The following is a 13,954-nucleotide window of genomic DNA, read 5'->3' on the forward strand; positions in this document are numbered from 1 at the left end:
GGCCGAGGTGGGCGGATTGCTCAAGGTCAGGAGTTCAAAACCAGCCTGAGCAAGAGCGAGACCCCGTCTCTACTATAAATAGAAAGAAATTAATTGGCCAACTGATATATACATAAAAAGTTAGCCGGGCATGGTGGCTCATGCCTGTAGTCCCAGCTACTCGGGAGGCTGAGGCAGAAGGATCGCTCAAGCCCAGGAGTTTGAGGTTGCTGTGAGCTAGGCTGACGCCATGGCACTCACTCTAGCCTGGACAACAAAGCGAGACTCTGTCTCAAAAAAAAAAAAAAAAAAGAAAAAGCTCAATAACATAGAATTCTAGATTCAGTGAAATTATCCTTCAAAAGTAAAGAAGTTCAGGAATATATCTACCTCTGAAAAAATTTTTTTCAGAAGTAAAGAAGAAATAAAGACTTTATCAGATAAACAAACACTGAAGAAACTGATTGCCAGTAGATTTGCCTTGCAAGAAATGTTAAAAGAAGTTCCTCAGAGAGAAGGAAAATATGTCAAAATCTCAGATCTATGCAAAAAAAAGGAAAAGTGTCAGATAAGGAATAATAAAAGTTAAAATTGTTTATTTTTCTTATTCTTAATTGATCTAATAGACAACTATTTGTTCAAAGTAATGTATTATCTGATTATAACATATTTATAACTGAAATGAATGACAGTAGTGTTATAAGGGATAAAAGGAAGGAACTAGGAGTACTCAGCTATAAGGTACCTATACTACCCATGAAGCAGTATAGTGTTAGTTGAAAGTGGACATATATTAGTTATAAATGCATATTGCAAACTGTAGGGCAACTACTAAAAAAATTAAAAAGAAGTATAATTGATATACTAAGAGAGGAGAGAAAATGGAATAATAAAAAAATGATCAATTAAAAGTAGACAAGGCAGGCCGGGCATGGTGGCTCACGTCTGTAATCCTAGCACTCTGGGAGGCCGAGGCGGGAGGATCTCTCGGGGGTCAGGAGTTTGAAACCAGCCTGAGCAAGAGTAAGACCTTGTCTCTACTAAAAATACAAAGAAATTAATCGGCCAACTAAAAATATATAGAAAAAATTAGACAGGCATGGTGGTGGTCCCTGCTGCTCGGGGGGCTGAGGCAGGAGGATCGCTTGAGCCTAGGAGTTTGAGGTTGCTGTGAGCTAGGCTGACGCCACGGCACTCTAGTCCCGGCAACAGAGTGAGACTCTGTCTCAAAAAAAAAAAAAAAAAAGTGGACAAGGCAGAAAAAGGGGGGAGATAAAAAATGAAAAAATGAAAAAGAACAAATGCAATAAATAGAAAACAGTTAAAATATGGTAGATATTAATTCAACTATATCAATCATCACTTTAAATGTGAGTGGTCTAAATATGCCAATTAAGACAGGGACTGTCAGGGTGCATAAAAAAAGGACACAATTATGTATTGTCTATAAGAAACCCACTTTAAATATAAATACTCAGATAGTTAAAAGTAAAGGGATAGAGAAAGATATACCATACTAATGCTAATGAAAAGAAAGCTGGAGTAGATATATTAATTTCAGAAAAGTGCACTTCAAAACAAGGAAAATTATGGATAATAGGGGCATTACATAATGGTAAAGGGGTCATTTCTTCAAGAAGACATAACTATCAATACACAAGCATCTAACATTAGAGCATCAAAATACACGAGGCAAAACCCAATAGAACTGCAAGGAGAAATAGACAAATCTGCTATTATAGATAAAGACTTCAACACTTCTCTTCCTGTACCTTATAGATCCAACAGGCAGAAAATCAGTAAGAATACAGTTAAACTGGAACCACCAAACAAATGGATCAAACTGGCATTTATAGAATACTTTATCCAGTAAGAGAATACACATTCTTCTTAAGCTCACATGGAACATTCACCATGATAGACTACTTCCTGGGCCACAAAACACACATTAACAAACTTAAAAGAAAATAAACCACATAAATATGTTCTCAGACCACAATGGAATCAAACCAGAAATCACTAACTAAAAATATCAACAAATATTTAGAGATTAAACAATACAATTGTAAGTAAAACATGAGTCAAAGGAGAGGTCTCAAGAGGAATTAAAAAATATTTGAACTCAGTGAAAATGACAATACAACTTATTCAAACTTGTGGGATGAAGGGAATGCAGTGCTTGAAGGGAACTCATAGCATTGAATGCATATATTATAATACAAAAGAAGAAAGATGTAAAATCAATAACTTAAGCTGTCCCCTTAGGAAACAAAGGCATACAAATGGTCATTAAGCACATGAAAAGATTCATTAGACATCAAAAAAATGCTAACAAAAACCACAGTGAGAAATCACTTCACATCCATTAGAATCCACAAAATTAAAAAGACTGATTTTATCAAGTGTTGGCAAGGATGTGGAACAACTGAAACTGTCCTACACTGCTGGTGGGGATGTAAAATTGTAAAAGCAATTTGGAAAGAATTTCGGCAGTGTTTCAAACATTTAAACACATACTTACTGTATAAGCCAGCCATTCTACTTGTAGGTATTCATCCAAAAGATATAAAAGCTTATGTCCACATATAGACTTGTACACAAATGGTTATTTTTAATTTAAAATTGTTTTTTAATTTTAGCATATTATGGGGGTACAAGTGTTAAGGTTACTTATATTGCCCATGCCCCCCCCCTTGAGTAAGAGCTTCAAGCATGTCCATCCCCCAAACGTTGCACATCTTACTTGTTGTGGTTGTATATACCCATCACCTCCTTCCCCCTCTCACCCTCCCGACACCCGATAAATGTTACTCCTATGTGTCCACTTAGGTGTTGATCCGTTAATACTAATTTGCTGGTGAGTACATGTGGTGCTGGTTTTTCCATTCTTCAGATACTTCACCTAGTAGAATGGGTTCCAGATCTATCCAGGAATATACAAGAGGTACTATATCACCATTGTTTCTTAAAACTGAGTAATATTCCATGTATGGTATACCATTCCATGGTATACATATACCACATTTTATTAATCCACTCATGAATTGATGGGCACTTGGGTTGTTTCCACAGCTTTGCAATTGTGAATTGTGCTGCTATAAACATTCGAGTGCAGGTGTCTTTTCATAAAGTGACTTTTGATCTTTTGGGTAGATGCCCAGTAGTGGAATTGCTGGACCAAATGGTAGATCTACTTGTATCGCTTTAAGGTATCTCCATATTGCTTTCCACAGAGGTTGAACTAGTTTACACTCCCACCAGCAGTGTAGGAGTGTTCCTCTCTCTCCACATCCACGCCAGCATTTGTTGTTTGGGGACATTTTGATAAAGGCCATTCTCACCGGAGTTAAGTGATATCTGATTGTGGTTTTGATTTGCATTTCCCTGATGATTAGAGATGTTGAACATTTTTTCATGTTTGTTGGCCATTATTCTGTCTTCTTTTGAGAAGTTTCTGTTCATGTTCTTTGCCAATTTTTGATAGGGTTGTGTGATTTTTTCTTGCTGATTTTCCTGAGTTCTAAATAGATTCTAGTTATCAGCCCTTTATCAGATGTGTAGCTTGCAAAAATTTTCTCCCATTCTGTGGGTTGTCTGTTTGCTCTCTTGACAGTTTCTTTGGCTGTGCCCAAGCTTTTTAATTTGATCAGGTCACATTTTTTATTTTTGTTGCTGTTGTGATTGCCTTTGGGGTCTTCCTCATAAATTCTTTGCCTAGGCCAACGTCTAGAAGAGTATTTCCAACATTTTCCTCTAGAATTCTAATAGTTTCACACCTAAGGTTGAAGTCTGTTGCCCTGCGTGAGTTGATTTTTGTGAGAGGTGAAAGGTGTGGGTCCTGTTTCAGTCTTTTACATGTGGCTATTCAGTTTTCCCAGCACCATTAATTGAATAAGGATTCTTTTCCCCAGTGTATGTTTTTGTCTGCTTTGTCAAAGATTACTTGGCTATATGAGGATGGTTTTATATCTGGGTTCTCTGTTCTGTTCCACTGGTCAATGTCCCTGTTCTTGTGCCAGTCCCAAGCTCTTTTAATGACTATAGCCTTGTAGTATAGCTTGAAATCTGATAAATTGATACCTCCTGTTTTGTTTTTATTGCCTAGGATTGATTTTGCTATCTGGGGTCTTCTCTGGTTCCATGAGAAGCATAAAATTATTTTTTCTATATCTGTGAAAAATGATGATGGTATTTGGATAGGTATTGCATTGACTCTGTAGGTCACTTTGGGTAGTATAGAAATTTTAACAATGTTGATTCTGCCGATCAATGAGCATGGTATATTCTTCCATCTGTTTACATCCTCTGCTATTTCCTTCTTCAGTGTTTCATAGTTCTCCCTGTAGAGGTCTTTTACCTCCTTAGTTAAATATATTCCAAGAAACTTTATTTTCTTTGTTACTATTTTCAAGGGAATTGAGTCTTTTATTTGGTTCTCACTTGTACTGTTGTTGGTGTATATGAATGCCTCTGATTTCTGTGTAGTGATTTTGTATCCTGAGACTTTACCAAATTCATTTATCAGTTCAAGGAGTCTCTTGGTTGAATCCTTGGGGTTTTCTAGGTATAATATCATGTCATCAGGAAAGAGTGAGAGTTTGATCTCTTCTGCTCCCATTTGGACGCCCTTAATTCCACTCTCTTGTCTGATCGCTGTAGCGAGGACTTCCAGCACTATGTTGAACAGAAGTGGAGATAGTGGGCAATCTTGTCTTGTTGCAGTTCTAAGTGGGAATGCTTTCAATCTTTCCCCATTCAGTATGATATTGGCTGTGAGTTTTTCATATATGGTTTGTATCATTTTTAGGTAAGCCCCGTCTATGCCTATTTTGTTGAGCATTCTTATCATAAAAGGGTGTTGAATTTTGTCAAATGCTTTCTCTGCATCTATTGGGAGGATTATATGGTCTTTGTTTTTGCTTCTGTTTATATGGTGAATTACATTTATAGATTTGCATATGTTGAACCATCCCTGCATCCCTGGGATGAAGCCCACTTGGTTGTGATGAATTATTTTCTTGACAAGCACCTGGGTTCGATGGCTAGGATTTTGTTGAGAATTTTTGCATCTATATTCATAAGGGATATTGGTCTGTAGTTTTCTTTTTTTGTTGCATCCTTTCCTGGTTTTGGTATCAGGGTTATGTTCGCTTTATAAAATGTGTTGGGGAGGATTCCATCCTTCTTGATGTTGTGGAATAATTTCTGCAGGATAGGCACCAGTTCTTCTTTGTAGGTGTGGTAAAATTCAGGTGTGAAACCATCTGGTTCAGGACTTTTCTTTTTAGGAATGTTTTTTATTGCTGTTTCAATTTCAGTACTTGATATTGGTCTGTTCAGGAATTCTAGTTCTTCCTGGTTGAGCCTAGGAAGGCTGTGTGTTTCTAAGAAATACTCCATTTCCTCCACATTTTCCAGTTTGTGTGCATAGAGGTTTTTGTAGTATTCATCAATTATATCTTGTATCTCTGTGGCATCAGTTGTAATTTCTCCTTTATTGTTACTTATGGAGCTTATTAGAGATTTTTCTTTTCTGCTTTTCGTTAGTCTAGCCAATGGTGTGTCAATTTTGTTTATTTTTTCAAAGAACCAACTTTTTGTTTTATTAATCTTCTGTACAGTTTCCCTGTTGTCAATTTCCTTTAGTTCTGATTGGATCTTAATGATTTCAGCTCTTCTGCTGGGTTTGGGGTTGGTCTGTTCTTCTTTTTCCAGCTCTTTGAGATGATTCATTAGGTTGTGTATTTGTGATCTTTTCGACTTTTGGATATAGGCATTTATGGAAATAAACTTTCCTGTCAGGACTGCTTTAGCTGTGTCCCACAGCTTTTGGTAACTTGTGTCACCTTTGTCATTTAGTTCAAAGAATCTTTTGATTTCCATCTTGATTTCCTCATTTATGAAGTGATCATTCAGCAGAAGGTTGTTTAGTTTCCATGACTTTGTGTAGAAATGAGGACTCCTGTTAGGATTGATTTCTACATTTATTCCATTGTGGTCTGAAAAGATACATGGTATAATTTCTATTTTTTTAAATTGTTTGAGACGTGCTTTGTGTCCTAGGATATGATCAATCTTAGAGAATGACCCATGAGCCGATGAGAAGAACGTATATTCAGTGGTTTTGGGGTAGAATGTCCTGTAAATGTCAGTCAAGCCCATTTGTTCTAGGGTTCTGTTTAAGTCCATTATTTCTTTGTTGATTTTCTGTTTGGAGGCTCTGTCCTGTGCTGTCAGTGGGATGTTCAAGTCTCCAACTATGATGGTGTTGTTGTTTATCTATTTGTTTAGATCAAGTAGAGTTTGATTTATGAATCTGGGTGCACCACGGTTGGGTGCATATATATTTAGAATTGTTATGTCTTCTTGTTGAACTGTACCCTTCACCATTATATAGTGACCTTCTTTGTCTTTTATTACTTTTGTTTATTTAAAAACTAAGTTATCTGTAATCAGCACTGCCATGCCAGCTTTCTTTTGGCTTCCATTTGCTTGAAATATCATTCTCCACCCCTTTACCTTTAGTCTAATTGCATCCTTGCAGGTTAGATGTGTTTCCTGAAGACAGCAGACACTTGGCTTGTGTTTTTTTATCCATTCGGCTAGCCTATGTCTCTTGAGTGGGCAGTTCAAGCCATTCACATTTATTGAGAGAACTGATAGGTAAGGTAGATTATTGTTCATTCTGTTGGGTTGGATGTTATTGCTTTGATTTCTCTCTTGAGCCATTGTAATATCTGGCCTTTAATCTTTGGGTTTTGGTTGTTTTTATATTCGTGAGTTTTTATTATGGTGTTCTGTGCATAACACTGTTTTGAGTACTTCTTGTAGGGCTGGTCTTGTCTTGGTGAATTTTCTGAGACTTTGCTTATCTGAGAATGTCTTTATTTCTCCTTCATATATGAAGCTTAGTTTTTCAGGGAATAAGATTCTAGGCTGGGCATTGTTTTGTTTCAAAAGAGTGAGAATGGAGCCCCAGTCTCTCCTTGCTTGTAAAGTCTCAGTAGAGAAGTCTGGTGTTATTCAAATTGGCTTTCCCTTGTATGTTCCTTGCTTCTTTTGTCTTACAGCTCTTAGAAGGGCCTCTTTAGTTGATATTTTGGTCAGTCTGATGACTGCATGTTGTGACTTCTTCCTGTTGGCATTGAACCTCCCAGGGTTCCTCTGAGCCTCTTGAACTTATATATCGAGATTTTTAGCAAGGCCTGGGAAATTTTCCTCTATTATATCTTCAAATAGCCTGTCCAACCTTTGAGTGTTGTCTTCTTCCCCTTCTGGTAACCCTATGACCCTCACATTAGGCTTCTTCACATAATCCCACATCTCTTGTAGGCTTTGCTGTTTTCCCTTCTCTGCTGTATTTCTGTGACTGATTTATTTAATTGGAAGGTGTTATCTTCAATCTCTGAGATTCTTTCTTCTGTTTTATCTACCCTGTTCTTGAGGCTTTCCACTGAATTTTGTAGTTCTGTGAATTGATTCTTCATTTCCAGGAGTTCGGTTAAACTTTTCTTCATTTTGTCAATTTCATTAGTGAACTTTTTTTCCAGGTCCTGGAGGCTTTTTGTGGTTTCTTTGTGTTGGTTATTGAGTTGTGCTTCCAGGTCGTTGAATATTCTTATGATCCACATTTGGAATTCCTCATCTGTCATTTTGGTTGCCTGATTTTGATTGGTGTCCGTTTCTAAGGGGCTGGTGCTCCTCTTTGGGGGTGTGTTTTCCATTTGATTCCTCATATTTACGGAGTTCCTTCGCTGATTTCTTCCCATGTCGATCAGTTGTTGCTTCTTTCCTTTAGGTTTTCTTTTGGGTATTCACACGCCTTACTTAGTTTCTGAGCCAGTAGGTGGTGTCTGTGAGTCAGATTCAACCCCTCCCTGTATAATGAGTTAGTAGGTACCATGAAAAGGGTGTGCAGGATGTCCTCCTTGTCAGTAGGTGGCGCTTGCTTGGAGGAACAGGCTATGCTGTTGTTTTTGTGACCTGTGACCAGCTCTTGTTCCTGTAGAGAGGCACTCTAGTGCCTCCAGTGGTGGGTAGGGCTCTGGGACTTCCAGGTGTGTCCTTTTCTCCCTCTCAGTGAGGGCTGGTCTGGGAGTGAGTCTGGGCAGATCTGGGGTGGGTAAGCCAGCCGTCAGGTACCACCAATACCGTTAGCAGGGGTCAACGTTTTTTTTTTTTTTTGCTTCCAGGAAAAGCTGCCAAAGAGGGGCTGGAATGGCCATGCTCAGTCTGAAAGTCTACATGTGGGGTGGCGCTGTCTGAGACCCACAGTCTGGAGCAGGCCTCGCTTCTTTCCACCCTCCTGAACTCTGCGACTACTCCTGGGCCTCTACCAACAGGCCAGACCTCATGCCACCGGGCCTCCCCTGGCTGTGATGCCGGCTAGGAGGTTCTCTGCGCACGCATGCCACCTGGGCTGGGCACACGGCCTCCCTTTGGGAGGAGGGTTGCCCTCTAGGATGCTGGTCTGCCCCTGAAGGAACACACACCTCAGTAGGCTGTTCGCATATATCCCTTGTGTGTCCTGGGCAATGCAAGACCTGGGTGCATGGGATCTGGTCTGTAGGTCCACCTCTGAATCCCAGAGTTCAAACTATATCCCCACCAGGGAGAGGAGTGCCAATCTCAATTCACTCATGGGGAGCCCAAGCTGGGTCTATGTCTCTCTGCCTCAGGGTCTGCCCCGTTCTCCTGGGATCACCAGGCCAGCAGCACCTGGGAAGGCTAGCAGGTCGGGAGATCACCATCTGAGTTCCCCTCAGTCAGCTGCAGGGCCCCAAAAGGGAAGGTCCCGTTCCTTGGAGGTGCCTCCAGCTGGTGGCTATATTGTCTCTCTCGGCAGCAGCGGATAGGGTCAGGGGAAGGGAGAATGAGGCAATATGGCGCCTACCGTATGGCTCGGGTCTGTGCACAGGGAAGTGCCCTGCGGGAGTTGGGAGCCTGGTGCCACCTCCACTACAGGCTTACCACTCACTGGCGGTGGTCATCTCTGGGCTGGTGTCCGCAGGTCTCTCCACCCGCTAGGGAGCCCACCAGCAGTCCGAGATGCAAGGGAGGGGAGAGTTGATCGCTCCACCTACCCTTCCCGCTGGTCTCCAGGCTGCTCCAGAGGTCTCTGCTTCTATTTCTCCCCCACAACCTCCTCCGGTGGAGTCTCCCGTGGTCTCAGGTATCTCTCCTTCCGACCCTCATCAGATGTATGTTCGTCTTCTTGCTTCTTTCTTCTAATTTCTGCTAGAATCTGTCTTTTCTGCAGAGACACTCTGTTTGGCGGTGTTTTTTGTCCACCATCTTGATTATCTCAGATCCACAAATGTTTATAACAGCTTTATTTGTACTAACCAAAGCCTGGGAAGAACTCACAGGGCCATTAACAGTTGAATGTATAAATGAATTATAATAGATCCCTACAACATAATACTATGCAGCAATACAATGAATTAATACTCACAACAATATGGATGATTTTAAAATAATAATTCTGGGTAAAAGAAGCCAGACACAAAAAGGAATATATTGTATGATTTCATTTCTATAATGTCCTAGAAAATACACACGAATCTAAAATGATATCAGCGGTTACTTGGGTATGGGGAGGAGGGAGTGATGGATTATATATAGGCATGAAGAAACTTTGGAAAGGGTGATAGAAATATTTGTTATCATTATTGTGGTGATGTTGACATGGTTTTATACTGTCAGGATAAGTTTCCCACAAAGATGAGAATTTTAGAGCATTCTAATTTAGGAACATCAAAGAAAAACATTCCTGAATAAAATATTAGCAAATAGAATCCAACAGTACATTCAAAGAGTAATGTATCTGTAAATCGATTATAATGTAATAATAAATTTAAAGAATAATACATTATAACCAAGTAGGACTATAGTATAATTAAAGTGAAATTTGTAAGTATATTAATTTCATCATATTAACTGAACTAGACACGGGAAAAAATCATTGAAAGAAAACCCAATACATAGGATTTTGAACACGTGAAAGGCTCAACCACTCTCACACTAAAAGCACAAATTAAAACTACATTTGAGATATCATTTCCTACCTCTCAGATTGGCTTAATAACCAAAAGCTTAATAACCCATTAAAAGCTTAATAATCCATTCTATTAGTGAAGTTGTGGAAAAACTGACTCTCATCCATTGCTAGGAGAAGTGAAAATGATACAATCCTATGGAGGTGAATATGGCAATATTTACTAAATAAAAATGCAATTAATTATGACTCAGCAAACACATTTCTAGGAATCTATTCTAAGAATACACGTAACATGTATGAAAAGTATATTACGGGCGTGGCGCGAGGCCCCACCTGGCCAGCGGGCAGTGGCGCTTCTGGGGCAGCAGTCGGCTGGCTGCCAGGCATGGAGCCAGCAGGCGAGGCGCGGGACGGCCTCGCCCCTCTCAGCCACCAAGTCGCTCTCACCGTGACTGGGCGCGGCGCAAGGCGGGCGCTGCCGCGCCAGCAGCCCAGTGGCAGCGGCCACAATGGACCCGGAGCCAGTGGGCCGTGTGGAAGAAGTCTCAGCCTGGGGAGCTGGGGCCGCTGCGCCATTCAGGGAACCGCCCCGGCAGATGAGTAACGAGACAGGCTTTGACAATGTAGAACTCGGAATCATAGGAAAAAAGAAGAAAGTCCCAAGGAGACTCATCCACTTTGTTAGTGGTGAAACAATGGAAGAATACAGCACAGATGAAGATGAAGTCGATGGCCTGGAGAAGAAGATGTTTTGCCAACTGTTGATCCTACAAAACTTACCTGGGGTCCCTATTTATGGTTTTACATGCCTCGGGCTGCCACATCAACCCTCTCAGTGTGTGACTTTCTTGGAGAGAAGATTGCATCTGTTTTGGGCATCAGCACCCCAAAATACCAATATGCCATTGATGAATATTACCGGATGAAGAAGGAGGAAGAAGAGGAAGAGGAAGAAAACAGGATGTCTGAAGAAGCAGAAAGAGGATATCAGCAGAATAAACTACAGACTGATTCCATTGTTCAGACAGATCAACCAGAAACAATGGTATCCAGTTCATTTGTGAATCTCAATTTTGAAATGGAGGGAGACACTGAAGTAATTATGGAAAGCAAACCAAATCCAGTCTCTGTCCCACCGTAGAATGAAATGACTATCAAACTTCAAACACTAAGGTTTCTTTTTTTTTTACTACCAACTTAACATAGTTATTTATGTTCTAAATTATTATCTGTAAAGGGAAAATGTTTCTTCATTCTTAGTCTCCATCTGGCAAAAGCCAGCTGTGAAATTTGGGTATTTGTACTGTTTTTACTGTGTCAAATTAGTGCTTTGGATTTAAAATGATTTTTTAAAAGGACATTCTAGAACCATAATCACCAATTAAGAGTTAAATTATGGATTTTTAGAGAAAATGGCGGAGTAGGGGTGCCCTCCTGGCTCTCTGCTCCCAGAGCAAATAGTGAAGAAAGCGGATAGCCACACTCCAGCGATCTGCACTTCCACGAGACCAGCTTTGCAAGCCTGCAGATATCCAACAGGAAATGGAGGGATAAGACCATTTACAGCCTGAAGCAAAGGTGAACTGATCATTCTTCCGCAAAACTCGGGGATTCGGAGGAGGCACACATCAGGGAGGGAGCGAGGCGCGGCTTAAGCCGCTGCCGGCGGGCAGTGGCGCCAGCCTCTAACCGGCGCTGAGAAACACCCCTTCCTACACCGAGCTCCACTCCCACGTAGGCCGAGAGGTGCCTGAAGTTGGTGAGAAGTGGCAGCGCAGGACTAAGCTGTGTGGAGAGGAGAATTGAGCAGGGAACGCGCTGAGTTCGCCAGAGCACACAGCGGCCGCAGTTTAAGGTGGGGGAGGGTCCACGCACAGCAACCGCTCTCCGCGCAGCAGGAACCAGAGCCCGCTCCGGCATCTCCCTGCAGAACACTCCCAGGTCAAGGGTAAGGGGAGTTTACACAGCAGGAGGCTTTGACTTTGGATTTGGAGGAGGTTTGGGATAGCACTGAGATGTCAGAGTGCGCAAAGTTAGACTCCTTGATCCATTAGGACCCCCCTCCCTCTGCTCCTCCGGCACCGCTCCGCCCCTGCATTCCGGCGCTGACTCGGCATTCCAGCGCTGACTTGGGCTCGGGATTTGGAGAGGAGGCGCAGAGAAAGTGCTGGTACCCACCGCTGCTCCACCAATTTAATATTGGACCGTCACTTGCTGCACAAGCGGCACTGACTCTGTGCTCAGAGAGTGAACCCTGCCTGGACGGGGCAGAGCTACAGGGGAGATTGCCCTTGGCGGATTTAAGGCAGAGAAAGGTTGCCTTCCACACTCTCCTGCGACCCGGAGCCCCGCCCTGGGCTCCAAAGTCTCTGTCCCAGCCTTGGGGGCGGAGCTGAGATAGAATCTGTGCTCATTCCTGCCGCTTATCTCCACCTGGGTAATTCAAGAGACAAAAGGCAGGGGTAGGTGGGTCCCATTGACTGCCTGCCTGCCTGCTTTTGGTCAGTCTCACCCTGCACAGGTCTCCCGCAGGCCGTGCCCAGAGTGTGGAGCCCGCCTGGGCAGAGCTGGGCCTTGCAGGAGGCAGCCGTCAGTGGTTATAAGGCAGAGATATTTTATGACCCCCACATCCGGGGATTTGGGGCTAGGCCTCTGGCTCCAAAGTTTGTATCCCCGCCTTGAGGGTGGAGCCGAGATAGAAACTGCTCCCGTTCCTGCCGCTCATCTCCACCTGTGGAATTAAAGAGACAGAACAAGGGGCCTGGTGGGTCTGGCTTCAGGACAATCTCTCACTGCACAGGTCTCCCACTCTCTGTGTCCAGAGTGCAGAGCCCGCCTGGCAGGAGATACCCACGAAGGAAGCTGCCCTTAGCTGCTATAAGGCAGAGAGTCTTTACGTCTACCACCATCCTTTTTCTTGTGGCTGAGCCTTGGCTCCAAAGTCTCTGCCCGCCCCACCTCCCCCACCCCCGCATTGGGGGCGGAGCTGAGATAGGAACTGTTCTCATTCCTGCTGCTTATCTCCACCTGGGTAATTAAAGAGACAAAAGGCAGGGATAGGTGGGTTCCATTGACTGCCTGCCTGCTTCTGGTCAGTCTTTGCGCTCTGTGTCCAGAGTGCGGAGCCTGCCTGGGCAAAGCTTAGCCTCGTGGGAGATTCCCTTTAGTGGCTATAAGGCAGAGAGACTTGACGTCCACCACGCTCCAGTGTCTTGTGGCTGAGCCTTTGGCTCCAAAGTTTCTGTCCCCGCCTTGGGGGCAGAGCTGAGATAGGAACTGTTCCCATTCCTACCGCTTATCTCCACCTGTGCAATTAAAGAGACAGAAGACAGGGTTCCCTGGGTTTGGCTACGGGCCTGCCGGCTTCAGGCCAATCTCTATCTGCACAGGTCTTCTGCGCTTGGTGTCCAGGCCCTGGAATTTGCCTGGGCAGAGCCGAGCCTTGTAGGAAGCAGCCTTTGGTGAATACAAGACAGAGAGACGTTACAACCCACACACTCTGGTGACTTGGAGCTGGGCCTTCGGTTCCAAAGTCTCTAGCCCCGCCTTGGGGGTGGAGCTGAGATAGGAACTGCTCCAGTTCCTGCCATCTATTTCCACCTGTGTAATTAAGGAGACCAGCAGGAAGGGTAGGGTAATTGGCTGTTTCTCCTCCGCTCCATCTGGGACTGCTGGCTCCCCAGGGGGTTGAGAGACCTGCAGACACCACTCCAGCGAAGGCTGCAGACAGAGAGCAACTCTACCTACTGGCTCAGAAACTAAACAAGACGTGTGAATACCCACACGAAAACCTAAAGGAAAGAAACAACAACCAAGCAAAATGGGAAGAAATCAGCGAAGGAACTCCGGAAATATGAAGAAACAAACAGAAAACACACCCCCAAAGAGGAGCACCAGCCCCTTAGAAACAGACAACAACCAAAACCTGGCAACTAAAATGACAGAAGAGGAATTTCGAATGTGGATCATAAGAAC

The 13,954-nt window shown here is 42.9% G+C and overlaps 1 pseudogene; it reads left to right on the forward strand.

The window, feature by feature from the left end:
- Positions 1-10,416: 10,416 nt before the first annotated feature.
- LOC105856365 (protein FAM177A1 pseudogene) lies at positions 10,417-11,145 on the forward strand (annotated as a pseudogene).
- The last annotated feature ends 2,809 nt before the right edge of the window (positions 11,146-13,954 follow it).

The sequence above is a fragment of the Microcebus murinus genome, chromosome X (genome assembly GCF_040939455.1).
Source record: "Microcebus murinus isolate Inina chromosome X, M.murinus_Inina_mat1.0, whole genome shotgun sequence".
Lineage (NCBI taxonomy): Eukaryota > Metazoa > Chordata > Mammalia > Primates > Cheirogaleidae > Microcebus > Microcebus murinus.